Source organism: Podarcis liolepis (assembly GCF_965112155.1).
Source record: "Podarcis liolepis genome assembly, chromosome: 4".
Classification (NCBI taxonomy): Eukaryota; Metazoa; Chordata; class Lepidosauria; order Squamata; family Lacertidae; genus Podarcis; species Podarcis liolepis.
The window spans coordinates 26,739,320-26,759,467 of NC_139558.1; the positions used below are offsets into that span (position 1 = coordinate 26,739,320).

General features: G+C 42.6%; 1 long non-coding RNA gene across 1 annotated transcript; it reads right to left on the reverse strand.

The window, feature by feature from the left end:
- Positions 1-13,607: 13,607 nt before the first annotated feature.
- LOC310705691 lies at positions 13,608-14,109 on the reverse strand. The gene is made up of 2 exons (XR_014525454.1): positions 14,005-14,109; positions 13,608-13,720 (listed from the first exon to the last, which is right to left on the reverse strand). It is a non-coding gene; the product is annotated as an uncharacterized lncRNA (long non-coding RNA).
- Positions 14,110-20,148: the final 6,039 nt, after the last annotated feature.

Genomic DNA, 20,148 nt, shown 5'->3' on the forward strand with positions numbered 1-20,148 from the left:
GCTGGGTTTCCCCAGCAGATGTGTGGCGACTTCAGTCCTGCTAGGTGCTACTTCCACAGCAAGTTTCCTGTGGGCAACATACTGGTGAAGCAAACCTCTTCCTGTCCCAACGTGGGACTGGCCACCTATCAATCACTGGCTGCTATGACACCAGATGATTGACATGTGGGTGGCCCCACCGACTTGCCAAAGTTGGCCCACAGCATGGGCAAAGACTTGGCCCGCTGGGGGGAAAGTTGCTCCACCCCTTGCTAGCGGATCTGTTTAGCTGGATATTGCCCAGTATATTTAGTTTGGCTCTCTTTTTAGCCAATATGTGGTTTTATATTGACAAAGACACTCCACTTTGTGGGGAGCGGGTCATTAGGGTATTCAAACCTTTGTTAAAGTGCTTTAAAGACTCTCTGAATCACTACGTAAATGCTAGGTGCAATTACTCTTCCTCTTAATCCAAGCTTGCATTCCTCATTCAGTTGATGCCGTGTTTTACTTGCCTCTCTTCAAAGCAAAAACATTCGAAGCAGGCAAGCGTAGTAATATGTTGAGACAGTTGGCAACATTTCCTTTCTTCCTTTTAGAGTTCTTACGCCAGAGCCCCCAAACTGCCTTTTAAACTCAGGAGAAGCTTAAGTAGCAATTTGGGGGTTCTGTGGGGCCGCCTCCTGAGAAGGAATCACCGAGGAAAATGTTGGGTACGCAGCCCAGTGGGCACGTAAAACAAAGCAATATGAAGGGCCAGATTATATCTGTTGTGAGCTGAGGGTTGCTTTGTTCGGGAACAGTGTAACCACGTTGATTTAAACCAGCTGAGGAAGTATCACAAAATGTTCTAGGGATGTAATCTGCAGAAAATATCTGTGCCTTTCTGGTCCATGCAAAGCCTGGAAATTGGCAGTTCGCAGTGGAATCCAGCAAACTCGTTTTCCTAACGTGGTAACGAGCCCCCCAAAATCCAACACACAACCATACATGGTTATCCCTATGAAGCCAGAGCCATGATTGGCGTGTCACTAGAGAGAACACAGTCGTCTGGCGGTCCCTTAACTTCTATCCTTTTCTTCACACCGTAGGAGCTGAGAATTCTTCCCATCGTAGACTGAAGGAGCTGTCTTCGGAGAGCGTGTTTGAGAGGAAATTGGCACACCCTGTAATTTGGTAGAGATGAGATAAAACGAGTAGTTTAGAACAGCGAGATCTTGCAGGGACCTTGGGGGTTTTTTGTATGTATGTTGCAGTTCGCAGATAGAGATAAATTACTGTGTTGCAAACAGACCCATAAACCAGTCTAAAAGCCGGGTGTGTGTGGATTTTATCGCTATGTGCACATTTACTTATTTATTTACTGTATTTATATCTCATCCTTTCCTCCACGGAGTTCAAGGAGGCATACATGGTTTTCCCCCTCCTGATTTACTCTCCACAACAACCCTGTGAGGCAGGTTAGGCTGTGAGGCAGTGACTGGGCCAGGGTCACTCCACAGACTTCATGAGTAGGGCTTTGAAACCTGATCTCCCAGGCCCTAGTCCGACACCTACAACACTTGACAGCAATGATTTACTTGTACTCATTAAAGCAATATTAATGAGGATAATGTTACCTTCACAGGCCCTGCAGCAGTGGTAGACCAGGTCAGAAGGGCTCTATTTTGGGGGTTGCCTCCAACTGCCTTCCTCTCTATTCTTCACCTCTTCGTTTTCATCCTTCCATCCATGCATCCTCTGGTTGCCTTCTCTGTCCCCTCCCTTTTCGCTTCCACTTCCTTCCCTCTCACCCTTGTAATCTTTTCACTACTTCTTTTCCCCCTCTCCATCCTTCACTCTTTCAACCCTTCTCCTCCATCTCTCTATTTCCCCACGCTCTGCGTTCACATTTTCTCAGCTCCTTCTACCAGGAAAACTATTACAGTGCTTGCTGAGTTATGTGTATTTATATGACTTTGAATATCTCCCTCTAACGAGACCTACGTTATGACCAACTAGTCTTCTTGCTGATCTTTGTAGGCAACTCTGGAAACGTCTTCATTATCAGTTTACACACTATTTGTCTTAATGGTGAACTTATTCTCTGGATGACACACACACACACACACACACACACAGAGAGAGAGAGAGAGAGAGAGAGAGAGAATCAATCTTGGAGAAGCCCCAAGATTTGCAGAAGTACCCCCCCCCAAAAAAAAACACCCCACACTTTAGGCAGGGAAAAACTTGGGGCAGGTAAGCAAAACAAGCCCACGCTCAGTTGCCCAGAAATGCTAACTCTGTATATAGGGAGGAGGTACAGGAAAACAGATTAACCCATGGGTAGGCAAACTAAGACCTGGGGGCTGGATCTGGCCCAATTGCCTTCTAAATCTGGCCCACGGACAGTCCGGGAATCAGCGTGTTTTTACATGAGTAGAATGTGTGCTTTTATTTAAAATGCATCTCTGGGTTATTTGTGGGGCACGGATTTGTTCATTTATTTTTTTTCAAAATATAGTCCGGCCCACCACAAGGTCTGAGGGACAGTGGACTGTCCCCCTGCTGAAAAAGTTTGCTGACCCCTGGATTAACCTTTTGGTTAATCAGATGTGGGTGAATGCTTGCAGGCACTCTATGAGGTCTTTCTGGTGATCTGTTTCCTATTTATAAATAATAAAATTATGGTTGTTTCTGATTTTTAGAAGACATCTGAAGGCAGCACTGTATAGGGAAGTTTTTAATGTTTGGTGTCTTATTGTGTTTTTAATATTCTTTTTAGGAACCACCCAGAGTGGCTGGGGCAACCCAGTCAGATGGGAGGCGTATAAAAGATAAAACAACAACAACAACAACAACAGCAGCACTTTCCCCACTGTGCCTGCTGTGGCAGGCTCCAAGCCAGCATTACCTCTGAATGAGGTTAGAGCAGGGCATGCAGAAGAATTGGATATTCATTCACCTACCAGGTAGTTTTTCACACCTTTAAGAAAAGGGGAACCTTCCATTCAGATAGTTTCGTTATATGTGAATCGAGTTTATGTGGAACTAGGCTAGTGTACAGGACAAAAGCTATGGGTTTCCCAGTAGTGATGTATGGAAGTGAGAGCTGGACCATACAGAAGGCTGATCACTGAAGAATTGATGCTTTTGAATTACGGTGCTGGAGGAGGCTGTTGAGAGTCCCATGGACTGCAAGAAGATCAAACCTCTCCATTCTGAAGGAAATCAGCCCTGAGTGCTCACTGGAAGGACAGATCCTGAAGCTGAGGCTCCAATACTTTGGCCACCTCATGAGAAGAGAAGACTCCCTGGAAAAGACCCTGATGTTGGGAAAGATAGAGGGCACAAGGAGAAGGGGACGACAGAGGACGAGATGGTTGGACAGTGTTCTCGAATCTACCAGCATGAGTCTGACCAAACTGCGGGAGGCAGTGGAAGACAGGAGTGCCTGGCGTGCTCTGGTCCATGGGGTTACGAAGAGTCGGACACGACTAAACGACTAAACAACAAGAAGAGGACAAAATACATCACAGTAAATAAATAAAATATATCCCTTTCCCAGTTATTAAAATTTCAAACTCCCCAAAGCATAGTCATGGGAAATTTGGATGTGTGCCTTCTTGAGCCGTCATCCTTAGTTTATAAAGAACAGTATAGTTTGCAGTGACCTCATATTCACTTCCAGTATAACTCCATTATGTCTCAGTTGCCAAAAAGAGCCAGGGGTAATAAATGAGTGCACTTAGTGTTATGCATTTTTGGGACGCACTGAACAAAGCGGTTCATCTAAGTGATCTGCTAATAGAAAGGTTGGCAGCAGAAACGCACAGAAAATCTCCGATGGCATCTTAAAAATTAATTAGAAAATAATAACCTATGGAGTGGCACAGCATCATTTTAGACAAGTTGGATTAATCATCCTGCGCTGCACCTTGCCCGTGTGTTGGTCAAAATAATAAAATAAAATCAGGACTTTTCAGATTTTGTTCTAATGAGAGCCCTGTGATCCTAAGTGATATTAAAAATATTAAGCAGTATAGAAATTAAAGACTCAATCAATCAAGTGCACTTGCTTGAAAAGGAACATGTTTTATTGAAACCAATGGGCAAAGCAAACAGGGAGGGACAAGAAGAAAAAGTTCATTGGTAGGAAGGCAATAGAGCAGGGAGTCTGATAATGCTGAGGATTATTAAAGCATTTATGGTGGGGAGAAGATAGAGTAAACTCCAGGTCTTCACCGAGAGCTGTTGCCTCTTTTAAAAAGCTCTGCTAGAAAATATGTAGCAGCTGTGCTGAGAGGCTGTGAAAAAGGAAAATCATTTTCCTTTTATTTTTAAATGGAAAGGGGGTGGAATAAGTCCTCTTTGCAATTTCTGTGGGTGAAACATCCCTGCCCCAACATAACATTGAAAGGCTGGATAATTCCACCAGGGTTTCCAGTCACCATGCAAATAGTTGGGAGGGAAATCCTGCCCTTGGAGTGATATTTGGAAATGCTTGATTTCCAAATACACACCAACTCATTCAATGTATTCTTGGCATGGGTGAAGTGTGTGTTGACATGTGCAAATGTGCTGGTAGCTGAAACAGGAAGTGGGGGGTGGGTCAAGGCAGTGGTGGAGCAATGGGTGCCTGGGGTGGCAGGACGCTCCGTGGGGCCTCCAAAGAGCCGACCTGCCTCCTCCCACTCAGCCGCCCTACAGCTAAGGGGGAGGGGGCGGACACACTGTTTAGGCAGCGCAGAGCCTGCGGGCATCCAAGCCACCTTGTCACTCCCAGGAGAGACGCGTGGCTTGGGTGCGCTGCAGGCCCTATTTTGTCACACACACCCTTAGTGGTGACACCCAGGGTGACCTGCCCCCACTGCACCCCCCTTCCTCCGCCCCTGGGTCAAGGTAGGAGAGGATCCCATGAAATGGCAGTGACAGTTGAATTCAGAAAAACAACAACTCCAGCGTCTCCCCATGGCAGTGGATACCAAGAGCTGTGAATGTGTCCTGCCTCCCCCATGCTCTTACTGAACCCTTCCCTTTAATCTGCCCCCCATGCAGTTTAAAGGATCATGGCATGGGGGTGAGGTATTGTCATCTGGTGACATGCTTCCTCTAAGCCTGAATCCCAGAATTCAGCAGTGCAATTTCAACTGGGGGCCATTTGTACAGATTATTAATATACTAAGGCTGCCATCCTATGTGGAATCAGTTCAGTGTAGACGTGCGTCCCTAGGATTTTACAGTTAATAAGCGAACTGATAGCTCTGCCTGCAACATTTTCAGATGTAGATAGACCAGCGGACCTTATAAACCAAACATGCAGCCTGTCTTTTTGCTCTCTTAACAACCATCCCTCATTGTGCAAAACAGGGCTGGATGAGTGTTGCTTGTTGCAACCAATGATAGATGGATGTGGTTCCTTGGCCCCTTAATGCATTATTCTCAACCAAATGCTTTTGTAAATCACCAGGTTGTTTGAATATTCATAAAACTGTTAAAGACGATAAAAAATGTTAGGTTTGCTTGGCTTGTTGCTTATATATGAGATTTTGGAACTTGTGGTTTGAAGTAAATGTTTTCCTTATTTTTTGTCTTTTGTAAAATGGATATTCTCATGCATTAATAGAAATCTAAGACTTAGGATTTTGAAGTACACTGTCCCCATTTTGAGGTCTGGAAGTACTGCATTCACTCTGTGTTTGTTTGGTTGACATTGATTTGACCCCTTTTATTTAGGGCAGGTCTGCACTATTGGGGGTAAAGGAACAACACTTACCGTAAGTACCCTGACCCTGGGGGAGATGGAAAGGCAACATATTATTTCCTCACTGATTCCTTCTTGGGTAACCCCCCCTCCCCAGGCTTTACTTCCTTCATCCTTCCTCAGTTATTGTTAGACCTTCTTTTTGTTAACTTCATGACTCCAAGATAGTCACATGTAAGCTGATACTCAGAATAGCTTTGTTTGCCAAGAGTAATAAACCTTTAATTCTGTCAACCAGAAGTCTTGCTGATGATTTATGGTTGCACACCACTGCAGTGTGTGTGTGTGTGTGTGTGTGTGCACGGGCGCGCATTCACACAGACATACAGTGCTTTTTCTGGTGGTATGCAATGGTATGCACTAGCACCACCTGCTTCTGGGGCAGGAGGGCTCTCAGTTCCCATCAGAGCATCACACCCCCTTCCCCAAGTCCAGGAAGCATTTGTTCAGCTTAGGGAAGGAGACTCGATGCTCTGACAGGATCCTGGAGCCCTGCTTTGTATTTTATTATTTGCCCCAGCTACTCTGGACAGCTTCAAGCATTTACAGGAACATAATGAAACATCAAACTTCCCTATACAGGGCTGCCTTCAGATGTCTTCTAGAAGTCAAATAGTTGTTTATTTCCTTGACATCTGATGGGAGGGTGTTCCACAGGGTGGGCGCCATTACCAAGAAGACCCTCTGCCTTGTTCCCTGTAACGTCACAGTGAGGGAACTGCCAGAAGGCCCTTGGAGCTAGATCTCGGTGTCCGGGCTGAATGATGGGGGTGGAGATGCTCTTGTAGCAGTGCCTTATGCAAAGTGATTTCATGTTAAACTCAGAAACAGAATGCACCTCATATTTCATGGCAACTGTGGTTGCCAGAACTCATAGACTTTGGTTGCTTAGTGCCTGGTGTTTAGATGTCTCCTCCTCCTCTCCCTGAGGCTACAATGGTTCCCATGCATAGAATTTGTACTGCAGCTTAGTGTGCTTGTTGGGTCAGAGAAACATGGCTGTACCCATTGAAGAAATGTGCTCTGCAAGAAGCACGCATAGGCCACATAGATGGCTTTCTCTTCTTAAGTGAAAAAGAAAGTTTTGTCCTCAAGTCTCTGCAATTCAACAAGGCACTTAAGAGGGCATCTTCTTGATCATGTCTGCAGTTTGTTTGCTGTGAGTAGGCAGGGAGACAAAGGGGATCAAAAGCTTTCTATCCTGGAAGGGAGGTGGAAAGCTGCTCTCTTGAGAGTAAGGGTCAAAAACTATAGCAACACAAGTATTTGTAAAGAAAGGGAAACTTAAAAGCCTTGTTCAAAATGAACATCAAACAGAATCCAAGATGTACTAAAATGGCTTTGCTCTATCTCTTATTTAAAGAGAAGGAAAACACATATCTTTTGGCTTTCAGAACAGAGTATATATATAGAAAGAGAAGGAAGAACTTAACAGCTGGGTGGATATATTGTTCTTCGGAAGCTGTCTTCATTGCTCTGAGAGCTGTATTGTAAAGAATGTGAAGGTGCACAGTAACAGCTTTGTGGTAACCAATATCTCTTCACGAGCCTCATCCATTTAGCATTTCCAAGCAATTGAGATGAAGTGATGTCTCAATCATCTGTGATGCTAAAATAGCCTTTCAGATGTCTCATAATTCCTTTATTTTTACTTACTTCATATGGAAGCACTTACTGCGTGTAGAACATTTGAGTTATGTTGCACTAATAATGACTCTGAGAGTTTCGCTAATTGTTTTTTTGATCTGGGTGAAGGGGAAGAGGAAATTGTGTAATCCACCACTTTCGTCACTTGTTCTTCTTTATGGGATGCCTTGTAAAATAAATACTCTAAGCATTGTACAAAATAAAAAAAAATCAAAAGAATAACAAGAAAGTCACGGTGCCATTAAAAGCAATGATAAGTTTAAGCAACAAGCTAGCACAAACAGCAAATACCAAACCAACACCATGAAATAGTGTACACGGCACAGAACGAAAACGGACATCAAATATGTATACTAAACCCAACAAAGGGACCTAAAACAAGATCTGGAAGAACAAAAGGCACTGAAAAAACAATGTGGGCACCCAGAAAGCTTCCTTAGGGACAGGAGAGGGACTGAGGGGGAGAACAGAGAAGGGCCTCTGTAGATGAAGGGGGTGGTGTGTGGAGGAGATGTGCTGTTCGTAACATGAACTGAGGTTCCAAGCCATGTGGAACTTTATAGGTCAAAACCAAGACCTTGAATTGGCCCCAAAAATGAATTGGAAGCTCGTGCAGACAATAAAGAACCAGCATGATATGTTCATAATGCCCACTCCCATTAAACACTCCTGCTGCCATATTTTGAACCACCTGAAGTTTGTGGAGCATCTTCAAAGGCAGCCCCTTTCAAATTTACAGTAAATCCGAACAGGAGATTACCAAAGCATGGATCATTACAGCCTGATTTCTCGATAAATCACCTTTCACCATTCTGCTTTGTGCAGGACTCTAGATGAATCATATTGGTGCATGTAACAGTAATTGGTCCAGGCATTTCAATTAAAATAATATGGGTGTTTTGGATATTATTAATTTCATGCAGTCCCATACACTTTATTTTTTATTCATAAGCTTTGTATACAACTCTTCTTTGCTAACTTTATTTGCAGCATTGCTCAAGACTGTGGATGTGCATGCACTATAAATACTTTCCTAGTTTGTTGAATCTAAATTAGGAGTAAAGCAGCACAGCCTGGAGCATTGCAAACCTGCAAATTGCATGCTTTTTGGCAACTTCTGGACTGTGTTATTTGCGTTTCTGAATCAATCTTTCTCCATTAGCTTTGGCTTTCATAGTGATGTTTATGCTGTCAGATTATGTGTTTGTGGGGGAAACGTCTGAGGCTGATTTCATAGTACTTTTACAGAATGGAGAGATTATCCCACAATAAAATCAAGTTAGACTTGGCTGCCACGAGGCCAAAATCTATCAGCAAGCTGTGAAATAACTAGAGGGACGTGCCTTGCAATTTTCTTCTTCTCCTCGTTGATTCTTCTTCTTCATCATCATCATCGTCATTGTCATTGTCAAAATCTGATGTGTCTTTGAGATTTGAGATCATGGCCACTGGTCCCATCACCTCCTGGCAGATAGAAGGGGAAGAAATGGAGGCAGTGAGAGATTTTACTTTTTGGGGCTCCATGATCACTGCAGATGGTGACAGCAGCCACGAAATTAAAAGACGCCTGCTTCTTGGGAGAAAAGCAATGACAAACCTAGACAGCATCTTAAAAAGCAGAGACATCACCTTGCCAACAAAGGTCCGTATAGTAAAAGCTATGGTTTTCCCAGTAGTGATGTATGGAAGTGAGAGCTGGACCATAAAGAAGGCTGATCACCAAAGAATTCATGCTTTTGAATTATGGTGCTGGAGGAGACTCTTGAGAGTCCCATGGACTGCAAGAAGATCAAACCTATCCATTCTTAAGGAAATCAGCCCTGACTGCTCACTGGAAAGACAGATCCTGAAGCTGAGGCTCCAATACTTTGGCCACCTCATGAGAAGAGAAGACTCCCTGGAAAAGACCCTGATGTTGGGAAAGATGGAGGGCACAAGGAGAAGGGGACGACAGAAGACGAGATGGTTGGACAGTGTTCTCAAAGCTACCAGCATGAGTTTGACCAAACTGCAGGAGGCAGTGGAAGACAGGAGTGCCTGGCGTGCTCTGGTCCATGGGGTCACAAAGAGTCAGACATGACTAAATGACTAAACAACAACAACATAGTATGCACATATAGTATAACATACCCTCCAACATTCCTCAGATGAAAATACAAACATTTCTCACTGACCCTCCTCTATGCCCCATTTTTGACTCCCCAGAGAGCATTTCCTATCAGAAGGGGGGCGAGTGCCACCCCTGAATCCTGATTTTATGTTATTCTTTGGTAGATTTGCAAAAAGAAAAACACACATCAATAAATAAATGTTAGCAAGGGACAAGATTAAATGCAGGCGCACAAAGCATTAAAAAAACCAAAACAAGACTCCTTGTGTTCCACTCTGCTCCCTCTTCCTTCCTGCCCAGGGTGGCCCTGCCCTCTGCCTGCCCCTCAGAGCCAGCAAGTCACACTGGGCTGGGGCTCAGTGGTAGCAGCCTCTCCTCCACCTTGCCTCACCTTCAATAGCCTCTATGAGCTGCCTGAGGGAGGATGCTGGCAATGGAGGTCATTCATACCCTCCAACATATCTCTGGTGAAAATAGGGACACCTTATTCCTTACCTTCCCACATTTCTTTGATGAAGATAGAGATGTTCCCTCCAACATTTCTCTAATGTAAATAGGGATATCCTATTCCATACCATCTGACATTTCTCTGATGAAAATAGGGACAGCCTACCATACCCTTCAACATTTCTCCAGTGAAAATAGAGATGCCCTAAGGAAAAGCAGGGCATCCCAGGATCAAATCAGAAACTGGGCCAGCTGCTGCAAATCCAGGACCGTCCCTGGAAGATAGGGACACTGGAGGGGTCATGGAAAGGCAAATGGATGCTCCCTTGCAGCCACAGCTGTTGCTAAGGACAAATTCTCCAAGCCTGGCAGCATCAGCAGGGGAAATGGGAACATTTCAAGATCAAATCAGAAGCTGGGATGGCTTTTGTAATTCTGGGACTGTCGCTGGAAAACAGGGACACTTTGAGGTTATGGTAAGAGCATACAGTAGTTGTTATTCTGTAGACAATGGCTGAACCCAGAACAAAATGATCTGGGTCCAGAATATCTTACGATGTGTCTCTTTCCATAGGAATATCCCTACAGGCTGATCTTAGTGTACATTTTGGAAGACTGAATGGTGAATGGTTTTTATATATGTCGAAAAGTAAAATCATAAAGTGCTGGAGACCCTGTTACTGGGCTGCAGGACAGGGGAGCGAGGAAAGGAAAGGAAAAAGGAAAGATAATTTCATCTTTGGAAAAGACTTTCTCTGTGTGGCACATATAAAGCACTCAGTGGCCTACTTTTTGCATGTGAAATCAATACCATACAATGGTAAAATGAATAAAGCTGTCACCTTAAGAGGTGATGTCATGCTTGTCTTGTCAGGGCCCATTAAAGCACAGAGCTCTTATTGGTTGTGTTCCAGGTAGAAATGCACAGTGCAATTGCAGCTTTTGTAATTTTAGAAGGTTTGGCTTTCGGAGCTATATTAACCTGACAGAACTGATTTATCCTGATGCGGCAATTCAAGGTCTACATTTTCCTTTTGTTAACTTATCAGAAAAGTTTCCATTTTTTTTTAATTAGTGATAAATTGCACTTTTTATGAAGTGCTGAGTTATAGTAATTTCCTTGATCCAGTTCCATTAACTTCCTCCCTCTATTGTATAACAACCAGCCTCTGATGTGCCTTCCACATTATGTGGGAAGCTGTAAACTGCTTGTTTATCCTGTAAACAGTTCTGGCTAGACACATAGTTGTTTCTTTCTCTTGGCTTTTGGGGAAGGGTTGACACACAGGCCACACTTATCTTGGCAATGCAGATATAAAGCCAAGAACCCAGACATTTGGGAATTAACAGCAGCATTAACAATAGGTGTGCTGCCTTTATCGACTAACACTTTGCCGTATGCATGAACTACCTATATGTAGACTGATAAGCTGGAGCTGCATGGAAATAGTGCCAGACATTTGACAAACTTTCTGAACCTGCCCTTTAAACGCCTTCAGACATGAAGATGATTAAACGCTTGGATCTGGTGCTGTTTGCCTAATTCCCACAAGATAGAATGGCAACTGCCAAGCATGAAATAATATAATTACTTAAATCATTTAAAATTAAGGTTGCTGGAATTACAGTCAAGTTAAAAACAAAAAAAATAGACATTGAGCTTTCATGACAAGTAATTACAACCAAGGAAAGAGTTTTCCATTTCAGAACCGCACTCCAGGCTGCAACAGCAAAAGTAGACCATTTTAAAAACCGAATGAACAGACAAACTCTTGATCATTCCGTTGTCTCTGTCACTGAATGCTACTTTTAAAGAACCACTGCTGTTCCAAAAAATATATATGGCTAAATAAACTTAGAAAACTAATCTCCCTCTAAATACACAGTGGGTAAAAGTAAAATATAAACCCCTTTGACCACTACCAAACTTCTCACAAAGCCAAAATAGATGCATGCATACAATTTTGAAAACTGATAGAAACATATGGTTTTATATATGTTGGAAACCACCCAGATTGTTATTATTATAATTATGGAACAGGACGTCCCTATTTTCGTCAGAAAGATGTTGCAAGGTATGCGGTTGTGCTTCAGCAGCAGCAACAACAAAAACCCCATCACCCCAGATCTCTTCAGTCCTTGGCAGGCACATACCCCCAACATTTCTCTGAAAATACGAAACATCATCATCAACAACAACAACAACAACAATTTTACCCCGCCCATCTGACTGGTGTGCCCCAGCCACTCTGGGCAGCTTCCAACATATACAAAAACATAATAAAACTATACAGGATTGTCTTCAGATGTCTTCTAAAGGTTGTATAGTTACTGATCTCCTTGGCTCGGGGGTCACATAACTTCATACCCTCCAACATTTCTCTGATAAATATAGGGACGGCCTAAGGAAAAGGGGGGCATTCCAGGATCAAATCAGAAACCGGGATGGCTTCTGTAAATCTGGGACTGTCCCTGGAAAATAGGGACACTTGTAGGGTCTTCAAGTATGATTTTGGACAGCCTCACTTCTTGCAAAACCCACAAACTCAGAGAAACATACAGATATATAAGAAATACAGGACAGAAAAGAATTGCCACGAAGCTTTGTAGGGGCCCATATCAGACCTTTTTTGGGGGGCTGAGGGGAGACTGAAGAATCCCCTCAATTACCCTTGTTATTTGATTTAGACACAGAGCCAGTGCAGACCCCTACTATTTTCTGTCTCCAGTGTTAGCAGTAGTATGCTGTGAATCACAAGTGGGGAGATTGTTGAAGCACTCTGATCTTGCTTGTGGGCTTTCGATAGTCATGTATCTGGCAACTGAAAGCACAGATCCAACAGGACTCTTCTTATGCATGCTTGTTTTTTGTTGTTTAGTCATTTAGTCGTGTCCGACTCTTCGTGACCCCATGGACCAGAGCACGCCAGGCACTCCTGTCTTCCACTGCCTCCCGCAGTTTGGTCAAACTCATGCTGGTAGCTTCGAGAACACTGTCCAACAATCTCATCCTCTGTCGTCCCCTTCTCCTTGTGCCCTCCATCTTTCCCAACATCAGGTTCTTTTCCAGGGAGTCTTCTCTTCTCATGAGGTGGCCAAAGTATTGGAGCCTCAGCTTCAGGATCTGTCCTTCCAGTGAGCACTCAGGGCTGATTTCCTTCAGAATGGATAGGTTTGATCTTCTTGCAGTCCATGGGACTCTCAAGAGTCTCCTCCAGCACCATAATTCAAAAGCATCAATTCTTTGGCAATCAGCCTTCTTTATGATCCAGCATCGCTACTGGGAAGACCATAGCTTTAACTATATAGATCTCTGTCAGCAAGGTGATGTCTCTGCTTTTTAAGATGCTGTCTAGGTTTGTCATTGCTTTTCTCCCAAGAAGCAGGCGTCTTTTAATTTCGTGACTGCTGTCACCATCTGCAGTGATCATGGAGCCCAAGAAAGTAAATCTCTCACTGCCTCCATTTCTTCCCCTTCTATTAGCCAGGAGTTGATGGGACCAGTGGCCATGATCTTCGGGTGTTTTTATGTTGAGCTTCAGACCATATTTTGTGCTCTCTTTCACCTCTTTCATGTATGCATGCTACATTATGGATATTTATTCTGTTTTATGCTCCTGTTGCTATTGCATACGATATACATGCCAATCTGGAGTTGTTCTGACAGATCTGCTCCCCGCCTACACAACGAGTAAGTATGATTTATTCGGAACATGCGCCAGAGACAATGAATTTGCCTGCATCTTGAAATACCAGGCCAGATTGAAACCACATGGCTCCCTGTAGTGTCTAGTCTATTCAAAAGAAGAGGAAGGAAGAGAGATTATTAAATTCAATTTAGCTGCTTTATTTCGCTTTGAAACAGATGTTGAAAAGTGTTAAAATGTATTGCTTTTTTCCCAACTGTTTACACTCAAACATGTCAGTTTCGGCCAAGTGTGCATGTACAATGTAACAAAACCGAGGTAGCAAAGTGAAGTCTACAACTTTAGATTGTAAAAAAGGAGAGCTTTATGTGTTGCCCCATATAAAAATTCTCTGCAAGTAGAAGATGAGCATAACAGGGGAAATATTTTACCTCAGCTTTGCCCCTGCTGTGCTACCTTTCTATCTGAAGGATTGTTTTCTTTCCCCCCTTCTTTCCTTTCATTCTTCCGCTCTCTCTTTCTTTCTATATTGAGGATCATAAAAAAGATGGCACCCCACTTGGGAGTCTGAACTCTGCTATTTATGACATCAGGATTCTATCACTTCATTTCCATGTCAAGCTGCCGGTATAAAGAAGACCCAGTCCTGATTTTCAAATAATCTAATCAACATTTCCCTCCTATCACATAGTCTTGCAGGGGTATGTGCAGGGCTGGATTTAGGGTTGATGAGGCCCTAAGCTACTGAAGGGTCCTACTCGAGTGTAGGACAAGCTCCTGACAACGGGTCCCTTTATATGTCCAGCTGTCCTTTTCCAACAACAAATTGTCTCTGGTTTTTTTGTTGAATATGTGCTATATGGTAATTTATGGACCTAATAGGTATTTAAAGCCATTTGCCACAGTTGCTGCATGTAGGTTTTATTTTATTTGTTTTTTATCTTATATTTTGGAAATGTACATCCAGGTTTTTCCCCGTTAAATTTTTTTTTTTTTTTGGAGGGGGGCCAAGAGAGTGGGGCTGGTTTAGCTTATACATAAATCCAGCACTGGGTGTGTGGCTGATTTGCAGAAGCACTGACATTCAGAAAGTGCATTTTCGTATTAAATAGTTAGAAGGTGATAAGTAGGTAAAAGATTTTCAATGTTAAAATTTCCAGTGGGTGATGTTTGCCCATTTTTCTGAAGCTGCTAAGGAAAGAATGTTGCGGGGGTATTCTTGAGATGTGCAAGAATTGTTGACCACATACAAGATTATGGTGGAATCCAGCTGAATTGGGTAAAGTAATGCTTTGTAATAGTGTCCCCAATGACTGGGCAAACCGAAACTGTGCTCTTTTATTTCCTCAACAGCAGAAGAGGATCCAGCTGTATGTATTTATTACAGCCAAACTATTGCTAAGCCAAATCTGAATAACAGCATGTAAAACAGTAAGAGTTTATTACAAGCCTTTGACTTTTAAGCAAATGAAACATACTGGTTTTTATTCACCATGGCAACATCACTCTTTTAAAAGTATTGTGTTTCTTATTTGAAGATCACCAAAGGTCAATTTCAAAAGAGGTTTGGATCCTTTTTCACCCAGGAGCCTAAAGTTGCCTTTGAGTCTCCCTTGCAGGACTGATATGAATGTGTGATTGTTAATATTGTTAATGAATGAAAAAGTGATTCAAATGTGGGTTCCAGCCAATGTCGGTTTTTCATTCATATTATAGACTAATTCAAATGAACAAAAGTCTCTTCCTAAATGGCAAGTAGACAGATGAGTTGCTTGCAGACCTTTTGGATTATTCCCCCCTTTTTGGCTACCTGACCAAAGAAAATAATCTCTAGGCAAATGAACACAACTGTGCTGCACTGGGACACTTCTGCTTCCGATGAATGTTGCTTCTTAAAAAGTCCTGTTTATTTAATCTTTCCCTCTTTGACATTCTTTATTCATCCTTCGAATTCATACAGCTCCCAATGAATGACATTAAAAATATCAACAATACTTCCCAAGAAATGTGCAAACATGAATATATTCACAAAACCTTCAAAGACTCCTTTTGTGGAATGATACCTGACGAAAGGGCAGACTGATGGTTTTGGAGACCTTGAGTGAGTTTCCGCTTGGTGTACTATTTTGAACGGCTAACAAATTTCAAAGTGTTAGGCTTGGCAAAAGTGGATTGTATGGCATAGTACAATATTGTTACATGCCAACCCGATATCCGAGTGGTGCGAGATTTCAGGGGTTCCATGTACTTACCCAGTGTTCTGGCTTCCTTTTGGAAATGAGGCACAGTGGAGCTGTGGTGTCTTAATGATATATGCTTTATTGACACACATATATACAATCTGAACATACGATGGAAGAGTTCACAGCATTAACACCCCAAGAGGTCCTAATTTATCCCATAGCCACAGCCTTGGACTCAGAAATCAAACAGAAATCAAACATCATGCTGTAACCTTCCCCCCACCAGGTCACATCTTAGCCAACTCTAAAAATCCACCTCAAACTTTGTATTTGTCTTCTAACTTCTTGATAAATAAATGCTGTTGGACTTGAATGCTAGTTTTGGAATTAGAACAACTCCCCAAATATTTCAGATCTTCCATACATTTCAACATTCAATATTAGTCTGAAAATAGTACAAGAATCAATTTCAAGTCCCATAATTCCTTTTCAACCTTCCATTCTCCTTGCAACCATCCTGTAGGGAAGACTGAAACGTATTATTAGTAGCAGTAATTTGTGACAGTATTATTGCTGAAGAACATTACAGTCAAATAAAAAAGGTAATTTTGTGTTGTCTGCAGGACAAAGATTCATTTAATTCATTGGTGTAGGGCACCAAGGTTGATCATTTGCTAGTAACGTATTAAAGTTTTCAAGAGCAGCTTATTGTAAAAGATTCAGTCTCAATTATTAAACTCTTACAGCATTTGTTCAGGATGCTAAATTACACTATACTTTTGCTTAATCAGACAAAGCCTCATAAAAGTTTGCACTTTTTGACCTTTTCGCTTGAAAAACGAGAAGTACCTTTTAAATTATTGACTGAATTCTCCAGCACCTGTCACCTGTGAGACATGGTGGACTACTATCAAAAGATACCGTAACTCCTCAAAATACAGTGTCACTAAATATTTCATCTTAATGATAATATGGTCTGTTCACAATTTGAACTTTATATCAACCTTTGGAATAGAATTTTGATAAAAGTCATAGGAGGTCCTTGCTCTTTTTGTTCCTTAATTCATTAACTTCAGGTGCTGAGAACAGAAGCCAGGACATTTAAACATGGCCACACTGTTCGCTGTTAGTAAGAGATACTGATTACACCCCCCCCAAAAAAATCAATTTTAATGTAAAACATTTTAAATAATCACAATGGAGACCAAAGTGCACAAAGGCAAAATATAATGAATTTTAATAGGCACAGAGGTATCTCTTGCCCACAGCTGAAAGTAAGAACAATTTCCCTATTAATATAATTGGGAACAGAGTTTGGCCCAAAACGTGTACTTACTAAAATGCATGTTACATGTATTTGCTGAGTTATCCCTTCTAAAAATTCTGCTCCTATTGGCAAGCACCATTCTCATATTTGGAGTTCCCTGTAACTGAAAGCACAGTTATTTTTTATTGTTTTCTTTAGTTATGATGTTATTATCCTAGGCTTTCTCCACAGAGTTAGAATAATAGAATCGAAGAGTTGAAAGGGATCCCGAGAATCATTTAGTTCAGCCCTATGCAATGCATTTTGTCTTCACAACAGCCCTATGAGTTGGTTTTGCTGAGAGGCTGTGACTAGCAACTTCATAGCTGAGTAGGGAGTTGAACCTATTTTTCCCTAGTACTAGTTCAACAACAACAACAACAAATTTTATTATTTATACAGTGGTACCTCACAAGACGAATGCCTCGCAAGACGAAAGAGTTTTCCGTTTTTTGAGTCGTTCCGCAAGACGAATTTCCCTATGGGCTTGCTTCGCAAGACGAAACGTCCTGCGAGTTCTTGCGAGTTTGTTTCCTTTTTCTTAAAGCCACTAAGCCGCTAATAGCTGCTAAGCCGCTAAGCCGTTAATAGCCGCTAAGCCGCTAATAGCCGCTAAGCTGCTAATAGCCGTGCTTCGCAAGACGAAAAAACCGCAAGACGAAGAGACTCGCGGAATGGATTAATTTCGTCTTGCGAGGCACCACTGTATCCTACCCATCTGGCTGGGTTTCCCCAGCCACTCTGGACGGCTCCCAAAAGAACACTAAAAACAGAATAAAACTTCAAACATTAAAAAACTTCCCTAAACAGGGCGGCCTTAGATGTCTTCTAAAAGTCAGATAATTGTTTATTTCCTTGACATCTGATGGGAGGGTGTTCCACAGAGCGGGCGCCACTACTGAGAAGGCCCTCTGCCTGGTTCCCTGTAACCTCACTTCTCTCAATGAGGGAACCACCAGAAGGCCCTCGGTGCTGGACCTCAGTGTCCGGGCAGAACGTTGGAGGTGGAGACACTCCTTCAGGTATACTGGGCCGAGGCCATTTAGGGCTTTAAAGGTCAGCACCAACACTTTGAATTGTGCTCAGAAATGTACTGGGAGCCAATGTAGGTCTTTCAGCACCAGTGTTATATGGTCCCGATGGCCACTCCCAGTCACCAGTCTGGTTGCCACATTCTGGATTAGTCGTAGTTCCTGGGTCACCTTCAAAGGTGGGCCCATGTAGAGCACATTACAGTAATCCACACGGAGATAATTAGAGCATGCACCACTCTGGCGAGACAGTCTGGACAGGTAGGCCTGCACACCAGATGGAGCTGGTAGACAGCTGCCCTGGACACAGAATTGATCTTCATCTCCATGGACAGCTGTGAGTCCAAAAGACTCCCAGGCTGTGCACCTGATCTTTCAGGGGCACAGTTACCCCACTCAAGACCAGGGAGTCCCCCACATCTGCTCTCCCTCTGTCCCCCCAAAACAGTACTTCTGTCTTGTCAGGATTCAATCTCAAACGCTAACCACTACCCCACCAACCATAGGGGAGGAGCCACAGCTCAGTGTCAGAGTATCTGTTTCATATGCAGTTTCCTAGGTCTCATCCTGGCATTTCCATGTAGGGCTGAGAGAAGAGTCAGCCTCAAAATCCTGAGCTAGATGGACCAATGGTCTGATCTATATAAGGCAACTTCCTGTGTTCCTAGCACTCTAGGCATAATAACACTGGGATGCTATCAAATGTGGCAACTCCATGTCAAGTTTGTGGGCAGCAGCCATTGACAGGGACATGAATATGATGTGACAATAACACAAGACACGTAAATGTGTCAAAATATTATGTGTGCGATGGGTGGGAAGAATTCAAGACAAGTCAGGGGCTGTTCTGCCTCATCTGGGTCTCCTTCACCCCTGAAGATGGTTTATTAGTGTCCATAAGTGTTCATAATGCTGTGGTTTTTGAGGCAGAAGAACACATACCAAGTTTGTTTTAAGGCCATCAGGTGTACAGATACAAGTCAAACTCTCTCTCTCTCTCTCTCTCTCTCTCTGTGTGTGTGTGTGTGTGTGTGAATAGTTGGCACAATAAGGGATCACTTTCCACAAACTGAATGTCTTACAAGAAAGTAACTTCTCTGTGTAGAAAATTGAATGAATCATAGACGCAGTAGGAATTGAGAAATGCATGTTGTACATCTAAGGTTTAGTTTACCCGAATTGTTTTCCCCACACATGATTGTCACACATCTTCCCAGAGATGAATTTGCACCACAAGATGTCTTCTCTGCCCCCTCAGTGCAGCTGCAGTTACCTAGGCGCTCTTCCTGTGTTTGCAGCAGCTAGAGAAAGTGGTGTTTGATGATCACAGAAACCAGCACAACAGCATGGAAATGCATCACTATATGCGCCATATGAATTAATTGGCCAAGAATATTCAGAATGCATCATGTACAGATTTTTAAAAATTAAAAACAACAATACAACCAGGCTCTATATCACCGCATACAGACAGAGCATAAAACTGTGATTGACTTCACAAGCACATGGTAAAACCGTCATGTAAAATAAATGTTAATGTTGTTTATACTCCTAACAAACTATGCAAGTGATTCGTAGAATTCCTTTCACAAACAGGTACTTCTGTGTAGGAAATGTGTGCCTTAAAGCGATAGCTATAAGAAACTGAAAACACTCAAGACGCTTCTGAAAAACTCAAAGGTCCCCGGAGTCGGCAGCATTTCCAGCTTTTATATACAACTTCCACGTCTCAGTGTTATTTCTTAAAAGCATTCTCTGTCGTCTTTAGGTTTCTACCATTATCCTTTGCCAATGAAACAGGAAGCCACAAATGCATTATGAAATTGCAGCTTTTGACAACTAAGTATATTCTTGTTGTGTTTTTTTTTATTCCTTTGCTTTTATGTTGTACTTGAGTATCATGTAAATTCCACAAGCAGTGCACATGCTTAAATGGCTTTACAGCTTTTCCACTTCAAAAGCAAAGCTACTGTTACATAGCAACACAAGTCGGGGTAAGCATAAGGCTTCGGCAAGGATCCTTGCTAAAAAAAAATAAATGTCTTGATTTCACCT